Source organism: Neocloeon triangulifer, unplaced genomic scaffold (assembly GCF_031216515.1).
Source record: "Neocloeon triangulifer isolate White Clay Creek 2 clone unplaced genomic scaffold, ASM3121651v1 ptg000014l, whole genome shotgun sequence".
In the NCBI taxonomy this organism is placed as follows: Eukaryota; Metazoa; Arthropoda; class Insecta; order Ephemeroptera; family Baetidae; genus Neocloeon; species Neocloeon triangulifer.
Genome location: NW_026775556.1, coordinates 11,782,286 through 11,797,800, shown reverse-complemented (window position 1 = coordinate 11,797,800; position 15,515 = coordinate 11,782,286). Strand labels below are relative to the sequence as shown.

The window sequence follows — 15,515 nt, the reverse complement described above, 5'->3', positions numbered from 1 at the left end:
TCATGAAAATGACATGTTATTAGGGCTGAAATTGCCTGTTGATATTTTATTAAACTAAAGTATAATTTGTAACAAAACTAGCTAATTTGTTTCAGAATTTGTTTTTATTTCTAATGAGACCGGATTTTTAATTTTAATTTTTTTTTTGTATCCTGTGGTATTTTATAACAACTACAAAATATTATTTTGAAATTGAAGTAACTTAATTTATTTATAAATTTTGTAACTGTGCAACAGTTTTCAATTTATTGAGACCTGATTTTTCAGGTGAGGGTACCGCCGGCAGCAGCGCGGGGGCGACGCGCAGACGCCTCCCCACTGGTGGTCGGAGGAGGCGAGGAGTCCGCGAGTTGGGCCCATGTCTTGGCTCGTCTCTCAGTCTGCGGCCAGATCCGCTCCCGAGCACAGCAGCTGCATTCGAGCGCACACCCACAACACACCGGCCACGCCACTTCACCGTCAAAGGTAGGTGACCTCGACCCCTGACCCTAATTTCGGGCCGCTTAATGAGCCGCTTCGACGTCGACCAGGAATGCAGGCGCGGGACGTGATTCCGCGAAATGTTGTTGAACTTGCGAAATGCCTTTCCATATAATTTGATCACCTTCACAAAAAGAGTTGTGTATATATTCCAGACTACGTTTTTCGGGTTGGCAGAACTGCATTTATGCACTGTTTCTTAAAATGGCACAAAAAGTCTTCCTACAATACGTGAAATTTTATCAACTGGTCAAATTTCAGGGATATTTTTATTTTAATTTCCACTTTATTATAGTCAATTCTAAACATTCATGCCTTTTTTCTGTGTGAAAAATGCAGCCGGCTGTGTTTCTGCTGATAAACTTTATCTGCAGGTAAAAAAATTACACCGGACTTTTCCAGGTCACGGCAATTAAATTTTAACAAAGCAACGTCCACCTGTTTTATCGTCACTGCCGGTTTTTTGAACTCGCAAACGTGCCAACCTCGAGGATGAGGACGTCCCTTTAGTGCTAAAATAGTCGTTTGGAGATGAGTTATGCATGTTTATGTGCGTTAATGCGGCGACGAGGGCGCGAGAAAAACACACTGGCCGCGGCGAACTAACTCCTATGTTGTAAACTGATAATGTGTGTAATTGCGCTTGATAATTGACCTCATTATAGCGTGACACACGGCATCGCCGACGTCTGCCGACACAAGTTCAACCTCCCAGTTTCCATACCCACGATATCGCTAATTACAGAAATTAATTGTAAACTAGATGCCAAAGTTCAGAGTTTGTATCGGTACGGATGAACTTTGTAAACATAGATTATGCAGAGCAACTTGAAACTGCTCTAATGACAAAAAGTTTAAATAAAAAAACATTAAATTAAATTTTAGAATGATTTAATATTAAGTTGTAAATTTGTATTAAAATTTGAAATTTATCATTTTCAAAAATTATTATTATTACATATTATTCTCGTTCAATATACAAAAATTTAAATTGGAAAAAAGAGAAAAAAGGGCTTACAACTAAACTGAGAGCTTTTAATAAACTCATTATTCTGAATTAATTACAAAAGAGAAAAAGAAGTGAGAAGAATAGTGGGTTCAAATAATTACATAGTGAGAGAAGGGATAAAAAATATGAATAGGGAAGGAAAAAAAGAATGTCATATTTATTATTTACTTGCTAAATTAATTTCTAATTATCAAATGGGAATTTAAATAACAAAGATACTTCAATGTTATGATTATCATTTTTGTCATTCATTTTGATCATCAACTGCTTAATTAACAGCACTTGAAGATTGTAGGCCTAAATATTCAGACGATCCAGTGAGAAGAGTTAGTGTTTCAAAATGTATTTCTATCGATGGGGTTCTCTAAATTACAATCAGAGTAAATCAAAATAAACCAGATATAATTTTTTTAATATTTTGATATACTTGGATTTTAAGAAACAAAATTAGAAAAAGTATTTCGCTTAAAAAACTTGACTTGTATTCTATTATAATAAATTTTAAAAAGTATATGACATTGAAAATTCTTATTTTAAAAAGAAATATATGAAAATTACTTTATAAATCTAATTGAGTAAAATTTGTATGGTAATTTTAATAAAACGCATATTTGAATATTTAAAGCACGGCTTGATCATGTACAGAACTGCTTTCCAAGCGAACATAAGTCGGCGACTTTGAGTGTGACGTAAAATAAACTATTAAATCAAAATGCGCGGAGTGGCAAACGAATTCTTCTCACGACTGTTTGTCGAGCCGCGAGAGAACTCGTCGCTCGCGCGCGGTTTGTTTTTCTCTGACAGGCCGCGAGAGGATTGATGTGAAAATTGTCCAGTTGGCGAGCGCTAAATGTAGCATTGGAGAGAATTATGTGTGTACACTCGCACAGGCACATTCGTTTAATTGAAAAACAAGCGGCACACATTCACACACTCGTGCACATTTCGCGCCCGCACGCGGCCGCGCCTATTAATAGACGAATGCTGAGAATGTGTTATGTATGGGCCCGAGTGTGTTTTGCTTTAAACTGACTGACTCTCTTGCATACACATTATAATATTGTGAGTGTCAACAGCCAAGGGTGCTGCGGCCCGAGTTAGTTGCTCTCTTAAATGACCGTGTGTGTTTGCTCAGGCAAAAAGCTCTCGGCACGCCGTTAGGGAAGACGAAGAAAAATTAGTCAACTCTCAGGGCAAATAAGTAAAGCATCATCTCGTCTTCTTCTGCAGCTCGCGACCCACTTACCCATGCAAATAAACAAGGGTGCGGCTCTTTTATGAATGGACGCAAGAAGTACTCATTTTTCTTTTTGTACTCGCGTCAAAACAGGAAGTTTGGTACATTTTGCATGCGTACCCACATTAAAATCTCAAGAAATCGTATTTCTTTATGTATAATAAAAATCATATCAAAATAGAAAGTATTTTTTCCAAAGACAATATCGTTATAATTCACTTGTGAGATAATTGATAAAACTCTTGCGCAACAGAAAAATTATATTTTAACGAGAGAAAAATTAATGCAGAAACATGTCTAGTGGTTAAATTATGATAATTATAATTTTCATCTACAGTCTTCAACATATTGTAATTGTATGAAAATAAAAGTGGCTTTCAAAGCTCTAAAAGGAAAAGCAGAAAATATAAATGAAGAAGACAAAAATTTCATTGCTGATATGTTTTATTCATATCAGATATCACTGCGAAATTTGTGTTTTTGGCTTCAGATCGAATAACAAAATTTCAATTTGGCTCCATGTGGTTGATACAAATTAATTTTCACTGAAAATATCAATTTTCAATTTTTGTGTTTCATTGTTCATACGATAAGATGAAGTTATGCAAAAATTCATCAGCACCACTGAAAGAGAGAGTCAGATATGGGAAAAATATATCATTATTTGAATAAAGCTATACTTTAATTTCAAAAAATACTGCTGCAGGTAGAGAATAATATTGCGAATGTTTATTGCATTATTGCTGTATTAATCCTTATTTCAGCATAGCAGCCACTGCGCTAATAAAACTGCCTAAACAACAGAATTGCTACTAAATTTTTTAGATCAAACTTCAAGCAGAAAAATTTGTTACCTACTGATGCCGCCTTTGAGCTTCCTTCCAGATAATGTGAAGTGAAAAATTCTTGCTGAAAAGCGCAATAATTATTTGTGGCAAATAAAGAGCTCAATAAATATCAATCAAAACTAAATAAATTTAAAAGTTGACGGTTTCTGACACGCACTTCATCTTCAGAATATATTATTGAGTTTATAATGCAAATATCATTTTTCTCACACAAAAGGGAAAAAAACTGCGCTCAAGAACTAGAAAACGTTTATTGAATTTCAACAAAGGTCGCTGATCAAAAGAATAAAGATGAGAAGACTCTGCTCCTGAATGGAGAACGAGCAAAAAACTTTTTCTTTGCCAGCAAAACGGCGACCTTAACAAGTTCTTATTTCTATTGTTTGAGTTACTCAAACATTCTTGCATGATCAGAGCGCGGAGTCTCTCTTGTATATATTTGCCATGTGCTGGGTCAAGCTGCTCTGTATACAGAAAGGTATGGACTATTTTTACATTGTACAATCGTGCAGAAGAATTTGTGTGGAAATAAGGTATGCGCGCCGTGTTGCAGGTCATAAAAAGACCGGCGGGTATTTTAATTGTTGCGAGCTGAATTCGCCCAAGATGGAACTAAGTCGGAATGCCTTGTTCACACTTTGAAATCTACAATCTGGACTAGAAATTCAACTAAAAACATACCTCATTAATTGAAGCACCTGCTACTAAACTTACAAAAAAAAATGTGATTTTTTCCATGAGTATGAGAGAAATGTATACAAAATCAAATAAACTGGTTGTTGTTAATTAAAGGTAAAAAAAAAATGCATGATTTTCATAAAATCATGCAGATGAGATAAGGTGGTCTGGTTTATCTTCTTATAACGCACAAGCTCTTTATTTTCTTGATCTATGCTAAAAGCGTTCCGCCCTTCTGGCATAACAATGGACGGAGCAAATTATAAAAGCACAATAATAATACGCGCAAGATCGTAACATTTCTGCAAAAACAAAGCCCTGCTCATCTCACAATGAGTCATTCCGCAAACAAATTATGGCGGTTCCGTATCTGTGCCCGCGTTTGGTATGGAAATCGCCAAGATCGCGAGATACGCGCGGGCGGAGAGAAACACACACGACCAACAATGAATGCGAGAGCACTTCCATACAAATTGCCACTCTAGATATTTATCTGTCGAGGAGGAATTAGCCGAATGAAATATACGCAGCGCACCGTAAATTACACCTTTGCCATTAGTGCGGAACCGAAGCGGTGGCGTGAGTGTTTCTTATGGCCTTCTCGTTGGGTCTCAATCGTCAGAGGCTAATTTATGGATTTATACACGCTTCGGCTGTATGTATGTATGTGTTTGTGCAAGTAGTGTGTCTCTCCGCCGCATTAGGCATTCATTATGCGCCTCCACTGTAAAAAGATGTAACCAAATTGCTGCGGCGAGGCGAAATTATAGGCTGCCGAGGAGCCTCGGATATTCGAAGAAGTCATGCAGTGGCATTGACTCAAATTTTTCTCGGGGTTGATTTTTTCTAGAGTTGTGTTTTGTTATCTGATCTGTAAAAAAAAAATGTATAATGAGCATTATAATTTATTTGATAAAATACTCTCGTTGCTACAAATACTTGCGGTACAACAAATTATTATTGTTGAAATAAAGAAAAATACAGACGAATTAAATCTTAAATAAGTATTATAAATTAAATAATATAATTCTTAATCTGAAAGTATTACTATTAAAATAAATACATAGTACAATCATTTGTAAAGAGTATAGCAATGTATTCTGAAAATTATTATTATTAATTAATGTTAAATCTTTTGCCGTCAGCGATCAGCACAAGATTCTTTGAGGTGATTTATATAAAATCCAAACATAATGCTAGCTTTTGAAACAAGAATTTTATTCCATGTGAAACTAATTTACGTAATTATAATGAAGAAAGTATTTTTGGCGTCAACAAGTTGAAGTGAAGCATCATCAAGTTTCCACCTTGACAAAAACAATAATTATAGCGCACATTTCTCATGATGAGAATTTTCCTTGTTCTGTAAAAGTTTTATCATATATTACAATGACAAAATATCAAATTTACATGCATTTACACGTCTTTCAGGTGAGCGAGTAATTAATTTCAGTCACTTGCAAAAACGGTTGCTTGTGACAGGGGGCGAGCGAGAGTGAAGTTGGTTGTTAATTAGGCAGCAAGTTGTGAAATCTGATCCTCTCCTGCAGCACCAGGCTGCTTCAGTATATTAATATCCGCGTGCGTGTGTATTATGATTCCAACCTCCTCCGAGCACTTAATTTGCAAACGAAGAGCAGCTCTAAAGTATAATTTGCCCTCGGAGCGTGTCCCACCCACGCCGCCGCTGATTATCCGTCCGACCGCAGGGTGATTACGCGCACCAGGCCACACTTTTTCGGCGAATAAGCCGGGTTGCTTTTTCAATAAACCTCCGAAGTTTTCCCCACAAAATTGTTAAATTTATTCATGAAGACGGCAAACTTTGGCGAAAAGTTTGCACTCTTCATTGAAAATGGCTGATTGTACGGAAAATGTCGATTTTCTACATAGGCAGCCGAGCACCGCTTTGAGGGTTACACGAGCGAGAAATTCGGCGTCTCGGCGTCAACAGTTCTGAGAACGGTTTAATTAAGTTTTGTAGAGTGGTGTACCTTTCTTGTATCAAATTTGGTGGTTTTCATGGGCTGTGCCAATTAATTGGTTTCGCCTTTATCGAGGTGGAAAATCTCACGCACTTCAAAGAATTTCAATATCGAATCATTAAAACGCTCTTTGAGAATCACAGAAGCGAGTAAATATTACGGCATTATAAGGTTCAATTGAGTCTGCGAAAGGTCAATTGGAGTCGGTCTGGTGTGCAGCTGTAGAAGACAATTATTGCAGGCCACCGGCTTAATTGATTTTTGCAAATGGCGTATCAAAACAATGTTCAATTGGATGCATGCGGAAATTATCTTGCAAAAGAATGATTGTATACCAGCTTGTTGAGCGCCGTTTTTATTCAATTGGTACGGTGGAAAAACCAATCAAGTCACAATGAGCTTTTTGATCTGATGTTTGCATAACAAGTGGCTAGAATTGAAATCCAGCCGTAGGAGTAACAAATGCAATTGTGTTTGAAGCAGAAAATCAATTTCTTTTCTATTTTTTCATTACATTGTTATTATTTTTTTAAATAAAATTAATTTTTTAAATAGAAAATCAGTTAACTTCAAAGAAAGACAATAACAATAGCTGAGGAATATATTAATTTATTACTAAATGGAAAGATTGCCAATAAATCCTGTATTATCAAAACAAACATCTCTTTGTTAGAGATTGATATCGTAAAATTATAATATAAGAGCTTTTTAAATTTTATTTTTTCCATTGTGAAACAATTATAATTAGCATAAGTTTGTATGAAGAAATAAGATAATTTATCCGGGTTTCATAAAATTTGTAACCGACTGACTATAATATACCCTATACAAAGAAAAGCCCACCAGCATTGGTCAACCAATAATTTTTTTTTTATCTTTTTTCTGATTTACATCATTTGAATTTTTTTGTGACTTTTATAAAATTATTTAATACAATTTCACGTCTGTCCCGAAGGAATACAATCCCGTTTGCCCAAGCAACGAGATGTAGAGTTTCGCTGCCTGGCAAAAACCAGACCGCGCCAGATCCGTCATGAAACATTATCTGCAAGCCTCGGTTAAGTTCAGAATGTGTAAAATTATATCATCCTGTAACAACAGCAAGCTGACTGCGGCAGCATCACGATTTATAAGCGCATACGTTTTGTGCATGTACACGAGTGGCAACACAATAAAACGCGCGTTCCCGATTCGCGATCAGATGCAGTTTGAGTTTAGCCACAAAAGTCGACGGCTGAAATATGGTGGTTGCCTTCCCGCGTCGCTGTCAAACACGTTCATAAAAATCGCCCCCGGGACTGCGGCAGAGCAGGGTTCAAAACTCGAGGACGTCTGGGCAGGTCATTCATCAAACGGCAAACAACAAATTGCACCAGCTCTCGCTCTCACAATAACAAACTCTGTTGGCTGTTTGTGTCAATAAGGCGGCTAACTATGCCATCATTATGCCTGTGCATTTATCTACTCGCAGACGCCGACGTTCCGAGACTTCCGAGCCGTTCGATGACCACTCGAGTGGAAAGTTATTCAACATAAGTTCGCCCCTCGGTTCCGTTCTCCGCCCGCAGATGAGTGTTTGCTTCTCAGAGACTTTCGGCGCCGGTGACACTTTGAGGAGGAAAAGGAAAGTGCCGCCGAGACTTTGCAGTTTAGAAGATTTGCCTGGCACTGACAAGGACAGAAAAATTTAACTTGCATCGAGACTAGCTCAGGATAATGTATAAATCTTGAACGTTGTATTGTAAGAAGTAAAATTGAGAGTCACGATTAATTATAAATACAATTTTTCATAAATTTTATTATTTGGTTAATTTATAAACGGTAAAAAAAACATCTAATAAGATGCAGAAGCCGCTAGTTACCTAATAATTAATAGGAACATCAAATTATGGATTAATTACACTCAAAAACCATTAGCACATTTATGCATTTTTTGTCATCTTATTTTTATTAAATTTTTAATGGTTATCATTGTTGATCTCTAATTTTTAATTTATATAGTTTTATTTTTTTGCTTAAAGTTTTGAAAAAAAAAATTATATTCAGTATTAATTAACTTCACAAATGACACAAATATAAACAAAGTCCAAAAATCATAGTATCTCTTCAAAAAAAACTTTGTTTTTAGTAAATAAATTTCTAGGATATAAGTTCTAATATTTTAAAATATATTTTAAATTACATAATAGGTTTTTTTATTTATATGGAAATTGGAAATTGAATACTTGCCATAATTATTTTTGTTTAGATTACCCATCACTCAATTTGAGACAACTCTTTCCTTGATAAACTTACTGATCAAACCACTAATTAATTCAAATTGATCTTCAACACGTGCTCTTTGTTATCCAGAGGCAAAAAATACAAGATTGAATCAACCTTAATAATTTTCTTCTCCATTCGCATCACGCTCTTTTCATTATACGCAGAACGTCCCGGCGAACATCATTCGAAATGAGAGTCTGGACTGTTTTACAAATCGAAATCAGCATCGCAGAGAAATGCGCTGCTCCAATTGAAGACAGCAGGGGGCTGCTGCTGAAACCGAGCCGCTCGGCTGCATTCACGATTATATGCAGAGCGGAGGAACTGGGCGAGTGTGTGTGTGTGTGTGTTCCATCTCACAGACAGTTCAATTAAGTCCCAGCAGCAGCATTGATGGCTAAATGAGCTGCGCGCCGCCTTCTTTGTGCACTGGAGAGGAGCGCTGGTGAAAGAGAGAGAGAGACCAACTCGCTCGAGTCAACCACCCCGTTGGTACGTCTTCCGAGGCGAGGGTAAAAGACTTTCTTATGCCGTCATCTGCAACCGCACCCGTAATTATGCAACCCGACGAGCTGCTCTTGCCTAATCTGTGATTAGAGCAAACTGCCTCTCAAATTGATGGACTGGCGAACGGCCCTTTATTAAGCCGCAGCAACGGTGCGGATTAATGGCTTATTCTTGTGAATGAGATTCTAAGAAATGTTGTCAATTATAATCCTGGATTTTGCAAAAATAATATCTTGCAAATTAATCTTCCTAGATTTCTTATTACAAATACTGCTTTTTAATATTTAACAACATTTTAAACATTTTAAAATTTAATTAAAATTTTATTTAGTAATAAACATGATATGCATTAAAATAAATTTTTATTTTGGAAAGATTGAGTTCTGTAAAACTGATTATAACCATCTACTCAGCTGCGAAATTCGTGACACATATTTCGCGAGTTATAAATTAGCTGCCCGTTAGGAAGTGACAAACACGAGCAAGCAAAAAGCTCCGGGAGCTTTTTAGGCGCATTCCGGCTTGGAGCCCCGTCGCGAATCTGCGAGAAATGAAAAGTGTGAGGCAAAAAAACTTTGTACGACGAGTTTTTGATCTCACTCTCTGCGCCAACTATTAAACACTCATTTCTCGAGAGATGCGATGCTCAGCTTCCACCGAAATGAATTAATCCGCGTGTGCCTGCCACTCTCTCGCTCGCAAGCATCCATTTAAAACAAACGCGTTCGCACCCTTTTAACTCTCTCTCGGCTGGCGGCTAGAGAGGAATCCATGCTTGAATAATGTATCAAAGTGCTGCTCCGCCGGCAGCGCTTAATACATCTCTGCCCACGCATAGTTTAAGTAAGTACGTAAGTGCGCGAGAAGTTGCGAAGGGCCGCCAGAGAAAAACATGAAAGATGTTTTATGCGCTCTTTACCAGACCATTCACTGAAGTGCAGTTTTTTACGCAAACACTACGTACATTTGTACTTTTTTACAATTCTATAAAGTTTCTCGTAGAAATTCCTACCGTGATTGTAACTCTGTTTGTGTGCACAGTGGAAAAATAACTGATATTGTTGCATCGAACCTAATTAACCGTAAATTTCAAATCACATAATAAAGCGTAAAAAGGAAAATCCCTTTTCTGAGAACTCAATATCATTTTACGAGAAATTTCAATTCAAGCGCAAAAACGAATAGATAATTAAATAAAAGCGAATGGAACGTTAAATGTTGAAATACGGTGCAAAGATCTGCTTTTTCATTTATCTCCAGTAATGTTTATAATGCGCAATTCAGTACATCAGAGATGTCATGTCGTAGTGGACTGATTGTAAAACAATATTATGTTATCCTGTCCATTGAATATAATGTCGGACTGCACCATGTTACTGCTTCTCCATTGCTCTCTGCACGCCTCACTAAAGATCATATGCTTCAACTACAAGACGCAATCGAGCTTGTGACGGACAGTGTTTTTTAAAAGCAGTTTTATTCTATCCGATTGAAATCAGCGACCACCCATTGCCTCACCATCTGACAAGTATACCATTCTGCTCAGACGGAATTTAAACTTTTTTATGTTAACCACCCCATATTTAACCTGAATTAATGTTTTCATTAATAATATGTAATAAAAATTGGGTTTTGATCGTTATTCAGGAGCGACCTATAAAATAGAACATGCTTAAACAAATCACCACAGGCCGATAAGACTTTGTTCCGACCAAAATTTAAATTTTTTTGTCAGCTTTGATAATTTTATATTTTAGAAATTGCAGTTGTGGTTTACAGCATTAAAAATAATACTCTTTTGCTATCTATACTGATCACTTCAACAGCTTGCAAAAAAAAATGCAAGCAATCAAGTCGGTTCATGCCCAGGCGAAATTCCCCAGACATAGATTTGTGGGAAGTTGGTTCGCCGCAAAGTGTCTCCCCTGTGAGCGAGTTGGGCCGAGGAATGAAATAATGACGGTTCCGTCAAAATTCGGTTCACGTCTTCAAGTTTTAATTCCCTTGACGCGCGTTCTGTCGCCCCTTGGTGTGCGTTTCTCGTCAAGGACAGCTCATTTTTTCCAAATACTCATTTTTATGGGCCCTATCTGGCACGGTACACTCAAAACGGCCGCCAGATGAAACACACGCGCCCTCTTATCTCGCGCCTGTGGCGGCGTCGTGCTCGCGATTCCGGCCCATTTGCGCCGCGACTAATTGAAAAGCAGAAAAAAATTCTTGGACGAAAAGCAAAATGTCGGATCCTTCTGTAAAAATATACATATTGGAATTTTTGTAGACTTAAAAATTTGCTTTCTCTAATAGTTTTTTTTTCTCTTTTGATAAGGATAAAAAATATATTTTTCAAGACATACTTACAATTACAGCTAAAGCTAAAACTTGGTAACAAATGAAGATGGTAATATTTATTTCTAATTTTAAAATTATTAAATTTAAAACTCTAATAATCAGCATTAAATAAATATTACCGAAAATAGTTTTTTGGGTCAGTGAATAAGTTTGCAGCTCTCTTTGTAATGATTAGAGCAATCAGCCTGAAATTAATTTGGTCCCGTAAGGTATGCTAAGTGCCAAAGGGGAATTGCTCCTTTATCGCGCACATCAATCACGACGCCGCACTGAACGGGGCAAAAGTGATTGATATTTGGCCGGCGGCGAGCCTCCATTTATTTGTAATGTCCAAAATTAATGATGCTCCCACGGTGGCTGCGCCTGCTCATTAAAATACAAATGATTGGACGTGGAGAAAGAGCTGCAGTCTCTCTCGAGCTTTGTCTTTGATTGATGGAACTCTTTCAGCTCGGTGTGTCTTTGGGTTTTATTTATTTGCGTTCTCCACTTGCGGCCGAGTTTGCCAGTCTGGTTGGAACCCCCTGGGATGGAGACAAACGCCCAGAGAGAGGGAATGGGGGATATATTTACCCAGCTCTACCGAAAAACCCTCTGCAAATTTAGGCTTCGCGGAGAGATGTATTGGGAAAGTGGTTATTTCAGGACAGCCTGTTGATTTTACGCGCAATTTTAGATAGAATTGCTTTTTGCAAAATGTTTACCTGGAGAGCCAAGAATAAAAGCAAGCGCAAACACAATGAACTCAGTTCACACCTTTTGCAAAACAAATTTAATATTATGGTTCCGAGAAAATTTCTATTTATGACACTCACACAAATGCGCCATAACATTCTTGATTTATGTAATTTTTTCATTTGATATTTCTTTGCCAGCCAAAAATATCCGCGGCCTTTTCTCGCGAAATCCCATTTCAAACAAACAATTTTCCTGTCGTAAAAATTCGCAAGGTGTTGAAAATAAGCATGTGCATAGTAACTCCATTTTTATTATCGATATGAGTCAAATCTTGCAGCGTGCTGGGATGAGATATTCCCTGGCTCGGTGTTTTCACAGAGGCACGATATAAACAACACATGAGAGAGATGAGCGATGGACCGCAGCACACCACGTTGATACTTTGGTGTATTACCGGCGACCGTCAGGTTCTTTAATGCATGAGGCTGACAAGGATGATCTTCTTGAAAGATTTAATCAGCCTTTGATTGATCACCCACTCCGCCATCACTCTCTCTGTCTATTTTCGAACGCACTCTCGCCAAAAGGTGAGCTAACTTATAATTTTAAATTGGATATCCGATACCTATACACTTTCATCAATAAGTTTTTCCCGCGCAACTCATCAAACGTACATTGAACTTCCTCTTCAGGCAGACTCATGTTTTCAAATAAGTTTGGGATGAGAACTCCCTCGATTCATAATAACTTCCATGGAGACGGTGTATTTTGGATTCAAATAGTAAAATCCGACCTTTGATATAAAAGTTCATTTAAATTGTTGTCGTGTGGTTTGGAAAATTTTAAATAAAAAATCCTCAAATTTTATAGAATTTGAACATGTTATTCAAAACTTAATTGAGTATGACTTTCAAGGTACAATTAGATTTTAGACTAAAAATTAAATTTAAAATTCACAAATTATTGTAATTCAAATAGAATCAGATGAAATAAAAACAAACTTGTATTATTATTTTTCATCAACAGAAGCCAAAAATTGAAATTAAAATTGTAGAAAAATTTTCTAGTTTAAGCTGAAATTTGATGTTCAAGAGCAGCATTTTTTATTCATAAAACTGCAAACATTTTAAAACTTTTTTAATGATTTTTTAAATAAATAAATTTGAGTGGAGGTAATAAAGAAAATGACAATTTTAATTAAAAAATCAATAAAAAAATTAATTTTTTAATATTAAAAGTGCACTTAAGTCAAATCATTCGTTTTAGCTTGTCGGATTTGTAAAGGCAATAGGAAAAATACAGTTTTCTTATTCTTACCAAGCAATAAGTTCCCATTTTAAATGCATTGCACACCATTTGCGCGACCGTCGAGGCTTTGTTTTCAAATATCGCTTTGCAGTCCGCAAAGTGCAGTCGTGCGCAGAATTTAAATACTAATGACACCGATAATGCACGGCCTGAATTATGGATCTCCTGATGGACGATAGATTACGCAAAATAATGGATGTCTGCTCCATTTCCAGCAAGCGCTCCATTCATTTCCCTGCAAAACATAAAAACAAAAAAATATCACACACAGCTGCTCGTTGCGCTTGCAGCACCAAAAGGGAATATTTTTCACTCACCTCTGAAGCCAAACGCAATTTACATTAATTTCTAGCGACATGCTTACATACTTTTTACATAAAAGTGTTCCGCCTTAATTGGATGCGACGTGAGTGAAGTTTGAAAAATAAATTTCTGCAACCAGCGAGCGCAGGCAATCAGTGAAATTCGCAGAGAACTTTTCATTTTTGAGAATTATATTTATTCACCAGTGGAGTTGCGTGATATATTTTATTCTGTATGGTGTCACATTGCACTGTGAACTCATTCCGCCTTTAGCATTATATAATAAAATTTCACTAGCGTCGACTTTGTATTTGTACCAAAGCTTGAATTCAAATTAATTCGTAGAAACAAGGAAAGTTTTTAGTTCACTAACCACACACGTGGCATTTAAAATAAACATGACCTTTCCGTCCCGGATTTAATGAGAGAGCAAACGTTTTTACATTGACATTTTTGCAATAAAATAAATACTCTTAATAAAAACATTTTGGCATGACATAAATTTTTTTATTTATTTCCCTTAAAGAATATCCTGCAAAGTTTCCCACATACAACTTTATTTTGCTTTTTCAACTGCATTTTAAATTTAAGTGAATTTAAGTATGACCTCCATTCAGTATAATTATCAACTATAAAAATTCAAGGCATTATTTTAAAAGTCAATTGAATAATCAAAATTTACATAGAAATAAGTTACAAGAAGACAAATAAATAGTCGTTGAACAGTTATTATTACATACTGGAGGTGTTTAGCCTAAATTTAATAATGACATATATGCTTTAAATTGTCAATTTTATAAGGCCGTTTTCACCGACAATTTTAACTTTTTTATGATATACTAATTTATTCATAATTCGTAATATTTTTTAAATTAACTTGCAAGCAATTTTAATTTTATTTTATTTGTCATAACCGTGTGTCTGCAATAAAAATCTTTATAAAACCTGACTTCTCTCTAAATTTGGCGATTCCAATTTGAGATTTGCATTTCTATTCCATCTGATTCTTTTTCTCTCAGTCGCTGAAATTGGATTTATAAAAAATCACGACCCAGAGAAAATCCATTCCCATGGTCTCTTATTGAGAATTGGGCTCATACACTTTTATTCTCCCGAATTGTGCCGACTCATCGCGCGAGCACGAAACGATTTTCTCATCGGCGTGTTCACGGGGGATATTAAACTTTAATAAAGGCGTGAATATTATTGTGAGAGACCGCAAGCAGGTTGGCTCTCGGGCCGCCCCATAAATACGCGGCGGGCACTTGGTGCTCGGCAGCAAACTTGGCTCGCGTAACTTCTACTATATGAACTTCTGTACACTAAATCTCCACGGCTTGCTAGACTTATATATTCTCCATACAGCCTTAATTAAAAGAGTCTCGCGCGAGCAACAAAGTTTATGTTGTTCGCTCGGAGCGCTTTTCCGTTCGGTAAATAAGAATTGCGACTTTTATTGCCCGAAGATGATGAGATTATATGCGACTAAAATGAAGCGATTATCCAAATTTTGAAGAACTCGAGTTTGCAAACTTTGAGACTTGGCTCATTACATTGTCTTTTAGAGCACGGTGCGCTTGGTTGACGGCAAAGTTTTGCAGATCTTCATACTTTAATCCCAAATTTTTGCCTGAGTAATTCTCAAATTGAAAATTAATTAACAAAAAGATTTTTCACTCCTATTCAACATACTTGATGGAATGAAAATTACATAAATAGACAAGAATACCAAATAAGGAATGTGAAGAGGCGATTAAACGGCTTAAAACGGGAGGCCTGATCAACAAGATAGGATCCGTCGAATGCGCAGAGTCACTTTTCCATTGAAAGCAATTGCGAGAGAGCACAAACAGGAATTCCAGCAG

The 15,515-nt window shown here is 36.5% G+C and overlaps 1 protein-coding gene across 3 annotated transcripts in view; it reads left to right on the top strand.

The window, feature by feature from the left end:
* Positions 1-367: 367 nt before the first annotated feature.
* LOC132201788 (somatostatin receptor type 2-like) overlaps positions 368-15,515 on the top strand; it is an 83,463-nt gene continuing 68,315 nt past the window's right edge. For all 3 annotated transcript variants that reach the window (XM_059628261.1, XM_059628260.1, XM_059628259.1), the window contains exon 1: positions 368-465. The gene's annotated coding sequence lies outside the window, so the exon portion shown is untranslated. The remainder of the gene's footprint in view (positions 466-15,515) is intronic.